We start from the raw sequence: 13,966 nt of genomic DNA on the forward strand, positions 1-13,966 counted from the left end.
GGCTAGTGAGCTCCTTGAAGACTTTTCTTTTAAACTAAATTGCTTTCTTGGTTGCTCCAGGCTTGCTCCAGCTTCCCTACAAAGGAAAAGCGCCACAGACCTTGCTGGTCTGCAACAGAGCCAATCTTGACATCCTGCTTGGGTTGCATTTGCCAAGGCTTGTTGTGTCCAATCCGGATACCAACACCGCAGTCAACTAGATCCTTTGTGGGACAGATCGAATCCAGCACCTGGTCATCGTCGATGCCTCCTGGACCTCGTGGCTGAAGAGACAAGCTTACCTTCTTCACCTGAGATCATCGCGACATCACCTGGTTCCTTCCTGGTACCTACCTGGTCACTGGCTAGGGACCCAGACTCTGTCCCCTCTGCTTTCAGGTTCTTCAGATCTTCGATCCACCCTTGGATCCACCCGGACACTTTTCCTCTGGTCGCCTGCAGCACTTCTTTGCAGATCACCATAGAAAACGACGACGAAACCCAACCCCAAAAAGGCACCTATTCACCCGGCTTCCCTGGGTGAGGTAACATGAGTACTCCGTGTCTTGACTCTTGGAGTGTCCTAGTCTAAAGGGGTTTTGTCGTAGTCCATCCGGAAGTGCCCTTAAACAGTAACTTTGTAACTTCTTCGTTTCCCATTATGAGTAAATGGTAACTCGCGACTGTGTTTTGACACTGCACGCGTCTCCCGTGGGCCTCCTACTTCCTAATCTTTAGTTGTTTAGTGTAGCCCCAGCGATTCCCCAGGCCCTAGGCCTACTTTCTATTTCAGACGTGGTTCTTATACCACTTTCTTAGTATATGGTTCGTGAGGCCCCTAGGGCATTACTGTATATTGTGCAACTTTTCGTATGCTAATTGAGTAACTTGTGATGTACTTTGACTTCTGACCACATAAAGAGTGCAGAGGGTTGATTAGACTGGTGCAAAGTGCCCACTAGAACTAGTAAACTCTGGCACAAACTCAAGGAACTGAAAATACCACCTGCTCTCCTAAATCAGCTAATACTCCTTGATACAAATACTTGGGTCCAATTAAGCTAGGGGATGGAAAGTACTTGTCCTGGAAAATTCCAACAACCATGGGACTTAAACAGGGGTGCTTTCTGGCACCTACGCTTTTCAACTTATTTATGTCTGACCTCTCATTAGAACAGGACACCTGCAACTCTCACCCTCCTAAGATGGGAGGGCTCTCACTTTCCAACCTCTTGTACGCAGACGGTCTCGTACTGGTCAGTCAGACCCCCATAGGTCTCCAACGCTTACTGGATACAACTAGTCGATATTCTATATCTAATGGACTAACTATTAACCATGATAAAATGCAGGTTATGAGAATACATCCAAAGAAGGAAACCTCCAAATACAGCTGGCATATAGCAGACTCTCCAATCGAAGTAGTTGAACAGTATAAATACCTAGGTGTGATTATGGATAATAATGGGTCTTTTAATCTACAAAAAAGAGCAATTAAAAGAAGAGGCAACTCGATGGTGGTAGCCATAAAATCGATCAAAAAGAGAACTAGCCTTGTTCCACTGCTACAAGTCTGGCAGGCGAAACTCATCCTGGCAATCACTTATGGGAGTGAGTGTCTGAGAGGAAGAGATGCATTGACTTTGGACAGTACTGTCTCTAGAGCTGCCAGAATAATATTTAATCTACCAAAGTACGTCTCACCAGCCCAAATAAGGCTAGAATTCGGCATGCATAGTCAAGAAATAGCCCGCAAAGGAGCCTATGCTAAGATCTGGTATAGGATAAAAGAATCTGCAGCAGGCACACTGAACTCCCAATTATGGAACGAAATACACCTAAAGAGGGAGTGTGCAGCAAGGTCTTACTTGACAGCATCAATAGATCGTTTGGGACTCAAGGAGCCTCAGGGTCCTACCCTTGTTTTAAACAAATTGTTAATAAAACAGTGAAAAAGCTATCGCTAGTAGAAGACAAGGCGACACTCACAGAAAGAACCCAAGGATGGTTTGCGGTTCACAGCTATGAAAAATCCTCTCTGCAACCATATTTAGGCACGGGCTTTAATAGAAAGAGGAAAGAAAAATATCTTCACTTTCATTTGGGTATTTTACCATCTTTACCGCATCTTCCCCCATGGAAGCGTCTTCAGGGTCAGTCAATATTCCGCCTATGTGCTGACGCTAAGGAAAGTGTACTACACCTACTATGCATATGCACAAATCTACAGGAAGAACGGTGACAATTACTAAAGCCGATGTTTGTAAGTAAGCGGATAAGAACCTGCAGACAAGCTGTGAAGGCATGTTTTGGAGGAGGAGATGCACAACTAGCGTGTCACCTTGTTCAATTTATGGAAGCGACAGGGACAAAAATTCTTGCGTCAAGGGACCAGACTGCTTAATCTTTGTGTTTCATGACGCCTTAAAAGCTAACAACAATTCTTTAAAAAAAAATTTTTTTTTACTGCTAGTACCAACTAATTGACGATGGAACAGCTCTTCTCTTTCTCTTTGAGATGTGAACCCTGCTTTTCTTAAACTTATGGACTGTGTAAACATTTACTGACAATTGCTCTGTGTTTGTTTAATATAACACAAGAAAGTTTTATATGTTTTATCACAATAGTTTTAGAATACGAATTCTGCTACTGCTGCTCTGTGAATGTTAGCATAACTCATGAAAGCCCCATATGTTTTATTTTAATGGTTTTAGAATATGAATTTTGCTACTATTACGTTTTTCTTACATGGAAATTGTAAAGGTTTTAATTAACCAAGGAATAAAATATTACTTACTTACACTAGACCGAGTGGACATCATATGCCAGGCTAACTTCTCACAACCACCTGTCGGCACCATGGCGGTCGGACCCTCCACCATTGTAATGATGCCCTTAGTTATGAACAGGGCTCCTGGCTTTATGGTATTTATTTTTTTAACATTTCCGTCTGTATTTATCCATAATTATTTTTGGGCCATTTTATCTGTATTTATCCATATTTATTTAGTGTTTTGCATAGAAATGTATTTGTAAAACTATACATTTCTATATTTATTTAAATGATAGACGCGCACTCATACTTTAATGTCTGTCGTATTTTAGCTATTTAAGTTGCCAAATATTACATAACAGTACATATACTGGCAAATATTAGCATTATACCTCAAATGTGTGTTGAAAAATGCCAATTTTTAAAGAAATTTCATCCAGTTTTTTAATTTCCCATGCTGTCCATCTGCTCAGCTGTAATTCATGAAAGACAGCACAAAGAGCCACTTAAAAGAAGCACATTTTCTGTATTTATCCATTTTTTAAAATAAATGCAGGCAAAAAGCACATTGTTTTCTGTCTGTATTTATCGGTAAAAATCCGTAAAAACGGAAAACAGGGAGCCTTAGTTATGAAGGAAGAATCTGAAGATGCATTTGGCGGCAAAAAAAAGAGCAAAGAACAGCTGCTTGCTTTCTCGTGCCATGCTTCTACACTGAAGATTTGCATCAGATTCTTCATAATTAGGTCATATTGGAATTCTGACAATATGTTGACCTGTAAAACACCAGTGTTTCTCATATTCATTCCCATTCCACTCCACAATATATCTAAGTTGACCGCAAAGCGCTCTGATATCCCTCGGGATCTGGTTTGCGGTATATAAAACTTTATAATATAAAAAATAAAAGGGTACAATTATTAAAAGTAGGGATTCCCAGACCTCTCAACTCCTTAGGCAGGTAACTCAGTCTCTCTACCTTATAATTTTTTTGCCACCTAGAGAAAGCTCTCCCAACATTTCTGCATTTTATCCAGAGTCTTTGGAGGTGGTGGGGGGGGGGAGGGGTTGCAGTGGGAGAGTCTAAAAAACACAAATATGATCTTGGACAAGAGCGTCATTTGAATCGCTCAGCCAAGAAATACCCAACGTATACCGTGATTGTAGATTCCTTCTGGTCCAGATGAGCAGCTCGGCAACAATTGAGGCTCATTGGTTTATCAATGGAGGGGCAGATTTTATCTGCAAGATTTATCTATATTGCTTCACCCAGGATAATGGAAGGAGTTGTAGCGCTTCTTGTGGCATAGACACCTTTAAGATCTGCGTTTTTTGGGGGTTAACTTTGAAGCCTGATACTTCCCAGAGGAGAGGAGTACCATAAAGTTGGATAAAAACAAACATCTTTTATTTTGCCCCAAGATACCCTTCTGGCTGAATGTGTGCTTTACAAATACACATGTTCTGTTCGGATGTACCATGTTACAACGCATACCATTACAACTACCTACTATTACAACGCTACCATTACAACGCATACCATTACAACGCATAGCGCTTAGAGGTGCTGGATAGTGGTAAGTATAATTTACTATTCCAACTCCAGTCCCCGTGGACACTAGGGAAGGTGTTGGATAGTAAATTATACTTATTCCCTATCCTAGAGCGCCCCCCAGCGCAATGCGTTGTAATGGTATGCGTTGTAAAAGTTGCGTTGTAACAGTAGGTAGTTGTAAAAGTTGCGTTGTAACAGGTGTATACTGTTCTGTTCTGTTATATTATGTTATTTTGCCGATCACTGCATCAGTTCTCTTTGAACACAATGCAAGGCAACCTCAGATCCAGGATTGGCTGACACTTATCTCAGATCCCTTCTCAGCACTGACATCTCCTCCAAGGTGGACATCTCAAGGCTAATCCAGACAGCAGGGTGCCTGCTCTCATTGCAAAATGGAGAGGTAGAGCCTTCTCCACTGTTGCTGCAAAGCTGTGGAATTCCCTCCCGGAGGAGCTCTCTAGACAGGTGTCTCATTCTCTTTTCCGCAAAGCCTTAAAGACCTGGCTTTTCTTACAGATCTAAGTATGATATTGCTCTTTTTGTCTGCACTTTGTTAACTCTGCATAGCGCCTTGATGCCCTTGGGCTAAGTCAGCGCTTTATAAATGTATTTTCATTCATTCATTGCTCAATGCAGTACAAAGTAAAGTGACACCTACCGGAACAAGTGGAACCATGAGCCAACCTATCACCAACCATGACATCCAGTAAATATTAATAGGTTAAAATAAGGAGCCAACTTTTCTCGTTCGATGTTGAGAGGCTCTTGAAAAACATGGCTCCTAACATCAACCTGCCACGACTCTCCTGTTACTCTGAAGGGAGCCGAAGATTCCCCTCAACAAGAAGCAGATAAGTAGAAAGAAAAAGGAACTTCTAAGTTCCATCAGCCCCAGATCAACCACAGAACTAGCCCCTTTCCTTAGGTACATAACTAGGTTATTTTCACTTGCCTTCTTATTACTCATTTGAGGTGGCAAGCCTCTTTCCTTAACCCCTTGGGCGCGGCCACGATTCTGCGCCTGTGCGGGCGATTTAGAGAGTGGGCGGGTTCATGACAGCCCCAAGCTGTCATTAGCACACGCCCACCGTGATGCATGACGGCCGGGGGCCGTCATCAGCATGGAAGGGGTTAAGAACTGTGGTTTGTTAAGTTTGCAAAACACCCATAGCTGTCTCCGGAAAGGGAAAGCACATTGTCGAAAGAATAGACGTTTACCCTGAAGCAAAGCCTGCGCTGATCATGCCAAAGTTAAAAACCAGTTCACAAAGCTGACGTAAGCACTGTCTTGGCAAGTGGTGGCTTGAAGACACAGCCTAGAGCACAAAGCTTCCCACCAACCAGACCAGTCCTACTGAGCCTTACGACGTTTGCGTATCTTCGGTGATAAAATGCTTTTAAATTCTTGGATAATTTCTAAATAGCAAAGATTACAATTGAAGAAGTAAAGTGTAGAAGTAAAGAATACTACATTAATATACAGTACGGAAATACCGTATGTTTATTATAAACTATATTTAGTAATTGAAACTTCGAATAAAAGAAAGATTCACATGTTTCATCATAAGGGGAATTACAACACAGGACAGATGTGGGATAAAGTCCCCCACACAGCACATTATAAGGATATTGCAAGTCACTGAGGAGTCATTTATTAGGTTAAAGAACTCCTAGGTATATTTTTTATGTAAGATAGAGTGTAATGTTTTTTTCATAATAATATTCATAAAATCACACTCCCACTACTTTCTTTTAAATCCTCAGCCTCTTGCTCCTCATGAATAATTTGAAAAAAGGGATGATTCCATATCCTTAAAATAAGCACTCAATCAAACAATTTGTAATTTGGTGCAAAAACTTATTTTAATTAAAGTAAGTCTCTTTCAACTGATATGTTTTTCAGAAAGAATGTTTGCTTACAGACACATTCTTGTTTATCAGTAACTCCAGTCGTGCCATAAATCATTATAACACCAACATATTTTTACTTGCAGGTTATTGACTCTGTATTTGTAGGGAAGAGTGTTCTGAAACAAGAACTTAAACTCTGACAAACTATTACAGAAGAGTAGTTATGTCATTCTCTTATTACAGGTTAATATGGATGTCACAGATAGTACTGAGCTAATGTGATGCAGCTTTACATCTATAGAATTATTTCTGACTACCTTAATTATAGAAAAAAGAACAATTCATTTATTTATTTATTTATAAAGTTTTATATAGCGTGAACTTGACCCAAGAGGGTTTCAGAGCGCTTTACATTTGGGATTGTTACAATGAAAGTTACATCAGTTACAAGAGCATATAAAGGTACAGTACACATAAATAATGTTGCAAGAATTCGAAGGAGGAAGGGAAGGAAGGAGTCATTAGCAGGCAGAAGAGGTGGAACTGTGCCCAATGTCCGGCTGGGTAGGTGACGGTCAGGGGGAAACCCGGGCCCATCTCCTCAATAGCTGTCTAGCAGCTCCATCGGACATCAGTCATGTTGCTCAGGTCTCAGCCATCCGGGGAACCAGTTTTGAGTTTAGTTGATTTCATAAGTTTATGCAGCGCTGGCCAGGCCCAGAGGTATCAGAGCGCTTAACCAGAGGATCGATACATTACAAGGTAAATCTAGAAATATTATATATAGCGCTGGCTAGATCCGGATGTATCAGGAACCTTGCATTACAAGTTACATCAGTTACCGTAACGTAGTAAGGTACAATAAACAAACAACGAGGTTGAGGGGATTTGTAGGAGAGGAGGGGACCATAGCAGGGAGACGAGGAAGAACTGTGTCCAATGTCCGGCTGGGTAGGTGACGGTCAAGGGGGAAACCAGGGCCAATCTCCTCATTAGCTGTCTAGCAGCTCCACCGGGCATCAGACATGTTGCTCAGGTCTCAGCATTCAGAATCAAAATAGCTTAGACCCGATGGTATCAAAGCTTTTTACATGATATCCTTATTGTTCCAAGATTACATCTTTTATAGGTTACAACGGTTGCAGGGAGAGCATATAGAGATCTTTGAAGACGAGGTCAGAGGAAACGTAGAGGGGTAACAGGGTAGGGGGGAGATAGGAGAGAAAGACAAAGGGAAAAATCAGCCCAAAGTATATCCCTCATACTTTTCAATTAACGACAAATTAGCCACAACAAAAATGATGGCAGGTCTTGAGGAGCTGTTGGTTGAAAGGTAGGTGGGTGTTAGGGTTATGAGATTTATGTAGCACTGGCTAGACCCGAAGGTATCAGAGTGCTGTACATGAGGTTCCAAAACATTACAAAATAGGCATCAATTAAAAAATTACATCAGTTACTAATAAAACATTTAGAGAGAATAGATGAATCGCAAAATCATTGTCATGATGGGTGATCCGAGTGGGGGAGGATGGTGGGAGAGCAACCCTAGCCTCGCTGGTGTGAAGCTCGCAGAGCCAGTCCATGTAGTCTGGTGAGGTTGAAGGGCTTCTCTCTTTGCTGCAGTCCGGTGGAGGGAGAAGGGGGTGGGTTGGAGGGGCTTCTCTCTTTGATACAGTCTTGTGGAGAGAGTAAGGGGTGGGTGGAGGCCAATTTGGTAGTGGCCAATTGCAGGTAGGTCTGCCATATTAAGGACAGGCATCTGAAGGCAGGACTGAGGTTGGATAGGTGAAATGGCTTGATAGGAGTAGGCAAGGAGGATAATTATGGATTGTACATGGGGCCCCACTCTATGTACGAAGAGCTTTCGATTTTAATTTCGATGTGGTGAGGGCTGCCATCTTGGGGTCAGACAAATTCCTGCACAGAGTCATCCGGTGTCAATCTCCCGCTGTAACGGTCTTCGGACCTCCTGTTTCTGCGTTATTGTACCCTTATTATTATGACCGTACTGCCTTATTTATGCCTGATTTGTGCCCTGTTGTTTTCGTCGAGGGCGCGTAGAGAGGGCAGGGGCGCCAACGCCTCGGTGAGGCCTTGCTTCAGGCTCCCGCCGAGGTCTTGATTTTGAACTGGGCAGCCGGGTCTCCCCTCTCCGCACTCCCGCCCCGCACTCACCGCCTCTCCTGTTGCCGGGGTGGTCTCCGCTGGATCCGATTAGTTTTCCTTTGAAGTGGGTGTTGGGGGTTACTCTGTAATGGCGCTCTGGGTCTCTTGAGCACTGCCTTCTGCGCCGCAGGACTGAAGTGGAGAAAGACCCCGCCTCAAGATGGCGGTCTGCAAAGTCCTCTCGGAGCGGTCACCAAGGAGCCATGCCAGCCCCAGATGTCACCGTCAGTTGTGTTTGGGCCTCGCCGAGCTCCGTTACACCTCTCTGGACCGTCCGCGCCGCAGGACTGAAGTGGAGAGAAACCCCGTCTCAAGATGGCGGTCGGCAAAGTCCTCTCGGAACAGTCACCTAAGAGCCATTTAGGTATGCTGCCACCATCACTGCCCACGTTTGCTCGGATGCCTAGGCTTCTGTGTACAGCTGCGTGGCCTCATATAGTCGCCAAGGAGAAGCCTTCGAATTGCCTACAAAATGCAGAACAATGTGATTCATTCACCCCAGTACAGAGATCTGGGCCTAAATCTATAATTTTTTGCTCACCTTGCTATTCCAGTTTGAGCCCAGCCATATGTAAATCAGTCTTGACCCTGCGCCCAATGGGAACAGTCCACCCCGAAATGCTAGGCTAAGTCCTCCTTGGACTGGAACCAAGCATCTAGGACCGGTTTTGGGGTATCAACCCTAATCAGTCAGAATAGCTTCACTCCAGTCCCCTGAAACGGGTCCAAGTATGCTTGTTTCACTTTCAGAGAGGACCTGGCTTGGCATTTCAGGCTGGACTGTTCCCACAAGGAACAGGGTCAAGACTGATTTGCATATGGCTGGGTCCAAACTGGGGTGGTGTGGCGAGTAAAAGAATGATGGATTTAACCCAGATCCTTGTGACTGGGGGTGAATGTTTGCATTGTCAAGCATTCCGTCCATCAATGGTTTCTTTTTCATATGTTGCCCTAAGTGGGAAGGGTATGCCCAGTCGTGGGTCTCGTGCTCACTACACCACTGGAATCAAGCTAGTCTGGCTGATGAAGGGTGTTGCCCTGAAACCGGTCCCAGGATGCTTGTTTCCAGTCCAGAGAGGCCCTGGCTTGGCAGTTCAGGCTGGACTGTTCCCACAAGGAAACGGATCATGACTGATTTGCATATGGCTGGGTCCAAACTGGGATGGGTGGGGAGCAAAAGAATGATGGATTTACCCAGATCCTTTTGACTGGGAGTTGAATGTTTGCATTTTTCAGCATTCCGTCCATCAATTGTTTCGTTTGCATATACCTAAATTATAGTGCTTGAATAAATCACACAACATTCATCAACACCCATACAATGTGAAGTAAGCATATGCTATGTCAATATCTGAACCACAACATTAGGAAGTAGTAAAATGATTCTGAAGGATTTCTCAGGCAAGAAAACACAAGCATTTTGTCAAAATCCCCTCAGTCATGTTATGAAAAAGCTTCTATGAAAGGTAAGGGACAACTTTGAATAGATCCTGTATGTGGCATCCCTGATTAAAGTAGCCTTGTAATGTGTAGGGAAAGGGTAACCATCCATATGGGTGTCGGTGAAGTAGGCAGCTGCCTAGGATGTAAAGTTTCCCATCCATTTTGTGGAGAAAAATCTAATTACATTAGAAAGATTCAGAAATACCTTGCGTAGGAGATGTGGGCTAGGGGATGGGCAGTGTTAAGTTTGCAAAACACCCATATCTGTTTCCTGAAAGGAAACATTGACAAAAGAGTAGACGTTTACCCTGAAGCAATACCTACTCAGATGATGCCAAATTTAGAAACCAGGAAGTTCATAAAGTATTGTCTCAGCATGTGGTTGCTTGCAGATGGAGCCTAGAGACCAAAGCTTCCCACCAACCAGACCAGTCCTAATGCGCCCTTAAGGTGTTTGCGTAGTTTCGCAGATGAAATGCATTTGAAGTCTTTGATAATCTCTGAATAGCAAAGATTATAACAGAAGGCATAAAGTTTAGAGGTGAAGAATACTGCATTAATATAGAGTGTGGCAATACTCTATGTTTATTATGAACTGCATTTACTAATTGATATTATAAATACAGAAAAGGCTCACATGTTTCAGCATGTGGGGAATTCCAATAGAGGACAGATGTGGGATAAAGTGCTCCACACAGAACATTAGAAGGATATTGTAAGTCATCGAGGAGTAATTTATACGGTCAAAGAACTACTAGGTATTCTTTTAGAGAGTATGATAGGGTTGTAGTGGGTTTCTTATATTAATATTCACAAGATCACACTCCCACTACTCTCTTTTAATTCCTTGGCCTTTTGCTCCTCATGAAAGATGTGAAAAAAGGATTGATTCCATATCTACATCAACAAAATTTACACTTTCTGTTCACTTTTCAAAAATAATGTTATTGATAAATGAAAGGAAGAAGAATGGGTGCTAGGTTTCCATAAAACCTTTTGGGCCTCTTTGTGGGTCACTTTAACTCCTTGCATGCGTCAGACGGCCAGTGGCCGTCCGACGTCACAGTGGGCATGAACGAAGGACGGCCGGGGGCCATCTGAACCCCGCCCACTCATTATTTCCCCAGCACCGCAGCGGAATTTGCGCCACGGTCAAGGGGTTAAAAGGATGCTCCAGATCAGGGAACCTACCAACCCATTTAGGTCTTGTTTACCATGGGCATAATGGTACTAGAACCATTTTCTGAATATGAGTACATTACTAGTGAATATTGATGTCACGGATCGACAGTAATAGGTTAACGTGATGAAGCTTTAAACCTATAAAATTCTTTTGGGATCCTCACTATCCCCCCTACTGTTCAACTTATACCTGATACCACTGATTCAGTCCCTGAAGGAATTAAAAACCATCACTTTCAACTATGCAGATGATCTCCAGCTGATCTTCACGATAGACAATTCCCCCGAATCAATTCGGGAGTTTCAAGGGACAATGCTCCACATTCGCCAGTGGATGGACCTAAGCCATCTAATGCTGAACCCCGGTAAAACTGAGCTAGTCCTGAACGGGAACAGCCTAACCCTATGGGGCCCACACTATTGGCCCTCAAAATTCGGCCCTCCCCCACCCCATCACCATTGGTATAAAGCTTATGGGTGATCATCGATAATGACCTCTCCCTGAAGTCCCTGGTAGGTGCGGTTGTGTCCTCCTGCTTCTTCCAGCTCCGTAAGATCAGGAAGATCAGCCGCATGCTCACCCACTGCAATATGCCAATTCTATTTACCTGGTTCTTCCACTCTTCCTTAGCAAACGCCTTCAGCTGGTCCAGAACCAGGCGGCCAGACTAATTCACCAGCAACCTCGCTGGCAGACTGCTAGACCCCTGTTAGGAAAACTCCATTTGCTTCCAATTTTCCAACGCGTTGCCTTTAAGATGGCCTGTCTCACTTTTAAGTCCCTCTACCTCCGCAGCCCCTAATTCATCAAAAGCCCCCTTCCTAGGTACACCCCCTCCCGCAACCTTCGTTCCGCCAACCTCCACCTCTTGGCCACCCCGACTTTCAAGCTTCAACGTCAGGGCGGACACAGGTTTGCGACCCTTGCCCCCAGATTATGGAACTCCCTTCCATTGGAAATCGATCATGTAATAATCTTCTAGGTTTCAGGAAGATGCTTAAAAACCTAGCTATTTACGCAGTCCTAATGGTAATTCCTGCTGATTCCGCCTTTCGCTAGAGCCAGCGCCATGAAACCCCTCGGTGTACGTGCGCTCTGCAAGTAATTACGAACATAACATAACATAACATAGTGCCCATGGAAAATTAAACCAAAGTCCATCAACACCCATACAATAAAAACTAAACAGATTCTAAGGAATAGGGAGTTCCCATAGTCCAAGAAATGGGAAATACAGCTACTGGCAGAAGAATCAAAAGCCAAAAGTGATCCAGGAGTTCTCTTAAAATGTAGGTGTATGTCAGGAGCAAGGTCTAAATGATGAGTACTACAGAGTAAGACACGCCTGCTTTTAGCAATTGTGTCATAGTCAGGTTCCAACCATGCAGTGTGTGGCCTGGGCCACTTCATGCCCTCATCTAGGATTGACAAAATGGCCTATATCGGCAGAGCACTGTGAGTCCAGCCCTTTCTTTTAGTTTCCAAGTGGAAAAGTGGTATGCTTTTATTGATGTTGCAATGCAGTTTTACCTCACCACTGACGTGGTATAAATGCAACAATTAGTTTTACTGTTCAACTCATAATGCATGCAAATGGTACGAACAGTACAATGTGCACATATCGGGTCTCCACCCATATTGCGTTGCATAGGACTCTAAATGAGGCTGAACGTACCTTGGGGCTGATTTAGAGTTCGGCGGATGGGTTACTCCATCACACACGCTGCGGATATCCCATACGTAGTCCTTAATTTGAGTCAGTGGTTTCCGGTGCTCAGCAGCAGCACTTAATCATCAACACGGGCCCTTTTCATGAGCACCAGTTAAGGACACATTCATTTATGTGGAGATTAAGTGATTTACCCACAATCACAGGATGTTGAGCTGACGCTGAGACTCCAGCTTTGAAGTCAGCATCGCTGGCCATTACACCACATTCTCTCCCGACTTTCATGGTTAGCAGTTGGTTCTGCTTTAGGGTGCTCTAACAGGAGAAATGGGCTGGTGCAAGCTGCCTCCTGACGGGAGCCCAGACACTTATTTTTTTACAGATTAACCACCGCCTATCCGCCATGTTACCCGCCCATTATAGCCTTGTAATACAGTGAAAGGGATATCATTCACATGTCCTTAGTTTGTGTTGTTCCTACTGAAACCACCCCCATACTTCAGCATATAGAGTCTCTTTTGAGCATGCTGCAGGCATTGTTAGAAATGCCTGTATGGTTTAGTTGGTAACACAAACAAGTGTTTATATTTGTGTTAGAAAATTGTTGTCATGATGTAGCCTTCTCCTGTCACACTTGTCTAGTCCCCAGTCACGGTGACAGTCTATCAAAGTAAGAAAAACTCACTTAACCTTCAAAGAAAGGAAACTAAAGCATAGGTCCCTTTATTAAATAATTAACCTCAATTTGTAGAAAGCCAACTAGGGCATACAGCCACTAGCAGAAGAATCAGAAGCCAGGAGGGACCAAGGAGTGAAATTAAGCTGTAAATGTCATGAATAAGGTCTAAACCAGGAGTACTGCAGAGTAAGTCACACCTGCTCATAGCAATTGTGTCAGATCAGGTTCAAACAATGCAGAGTTTGGTGGCAACGATCATATTTAACAGTCTGTGTTTTTATTTTTGAAAACTCAGCAAATGCTGCTTGGAGACAACACTTCAGTGGCTTCTTTCTTTGCTCGTTGCACCCCCATTAACTCATTCAAGGTCATCTAAGGGTCCTGCACACCTAACTCCATCACCACTGTCTTGCAAATACTTATTGATAATAAATTGTGATTATCTGACCGATTGCTCATGGTTAGCCCAGTCCTTTGGCCACAAACTAAATAAAGCGCCGGGTTCAGACCTACAGATGATCTTTTTCAGTCCAAACCTAGAATTTCAAACAAAAAACATTTAGGGCTAGATGTATCAAGCCGTTTGCGATTCGCAAAGGCCGGAATTCGCAGAATTCCGCCGTTTGCGAATCGCAAACGGTCTTTTTGCATGTTTTAGCATGTA

This window comes from Lissotriton vulgaris, chromosome 11 (assembly GCF_964263255.1).
Source record: "Lissotriton vulgaris chromosome 11, aLisVul1.2, whole genome shotgun sequence".
Lineage (NCBI taxonomy): Eukaryota > Metazoa > Chordata > Amphibia > Caudata > Salamandridae > Lissotriton > Lissotriton vulgaris.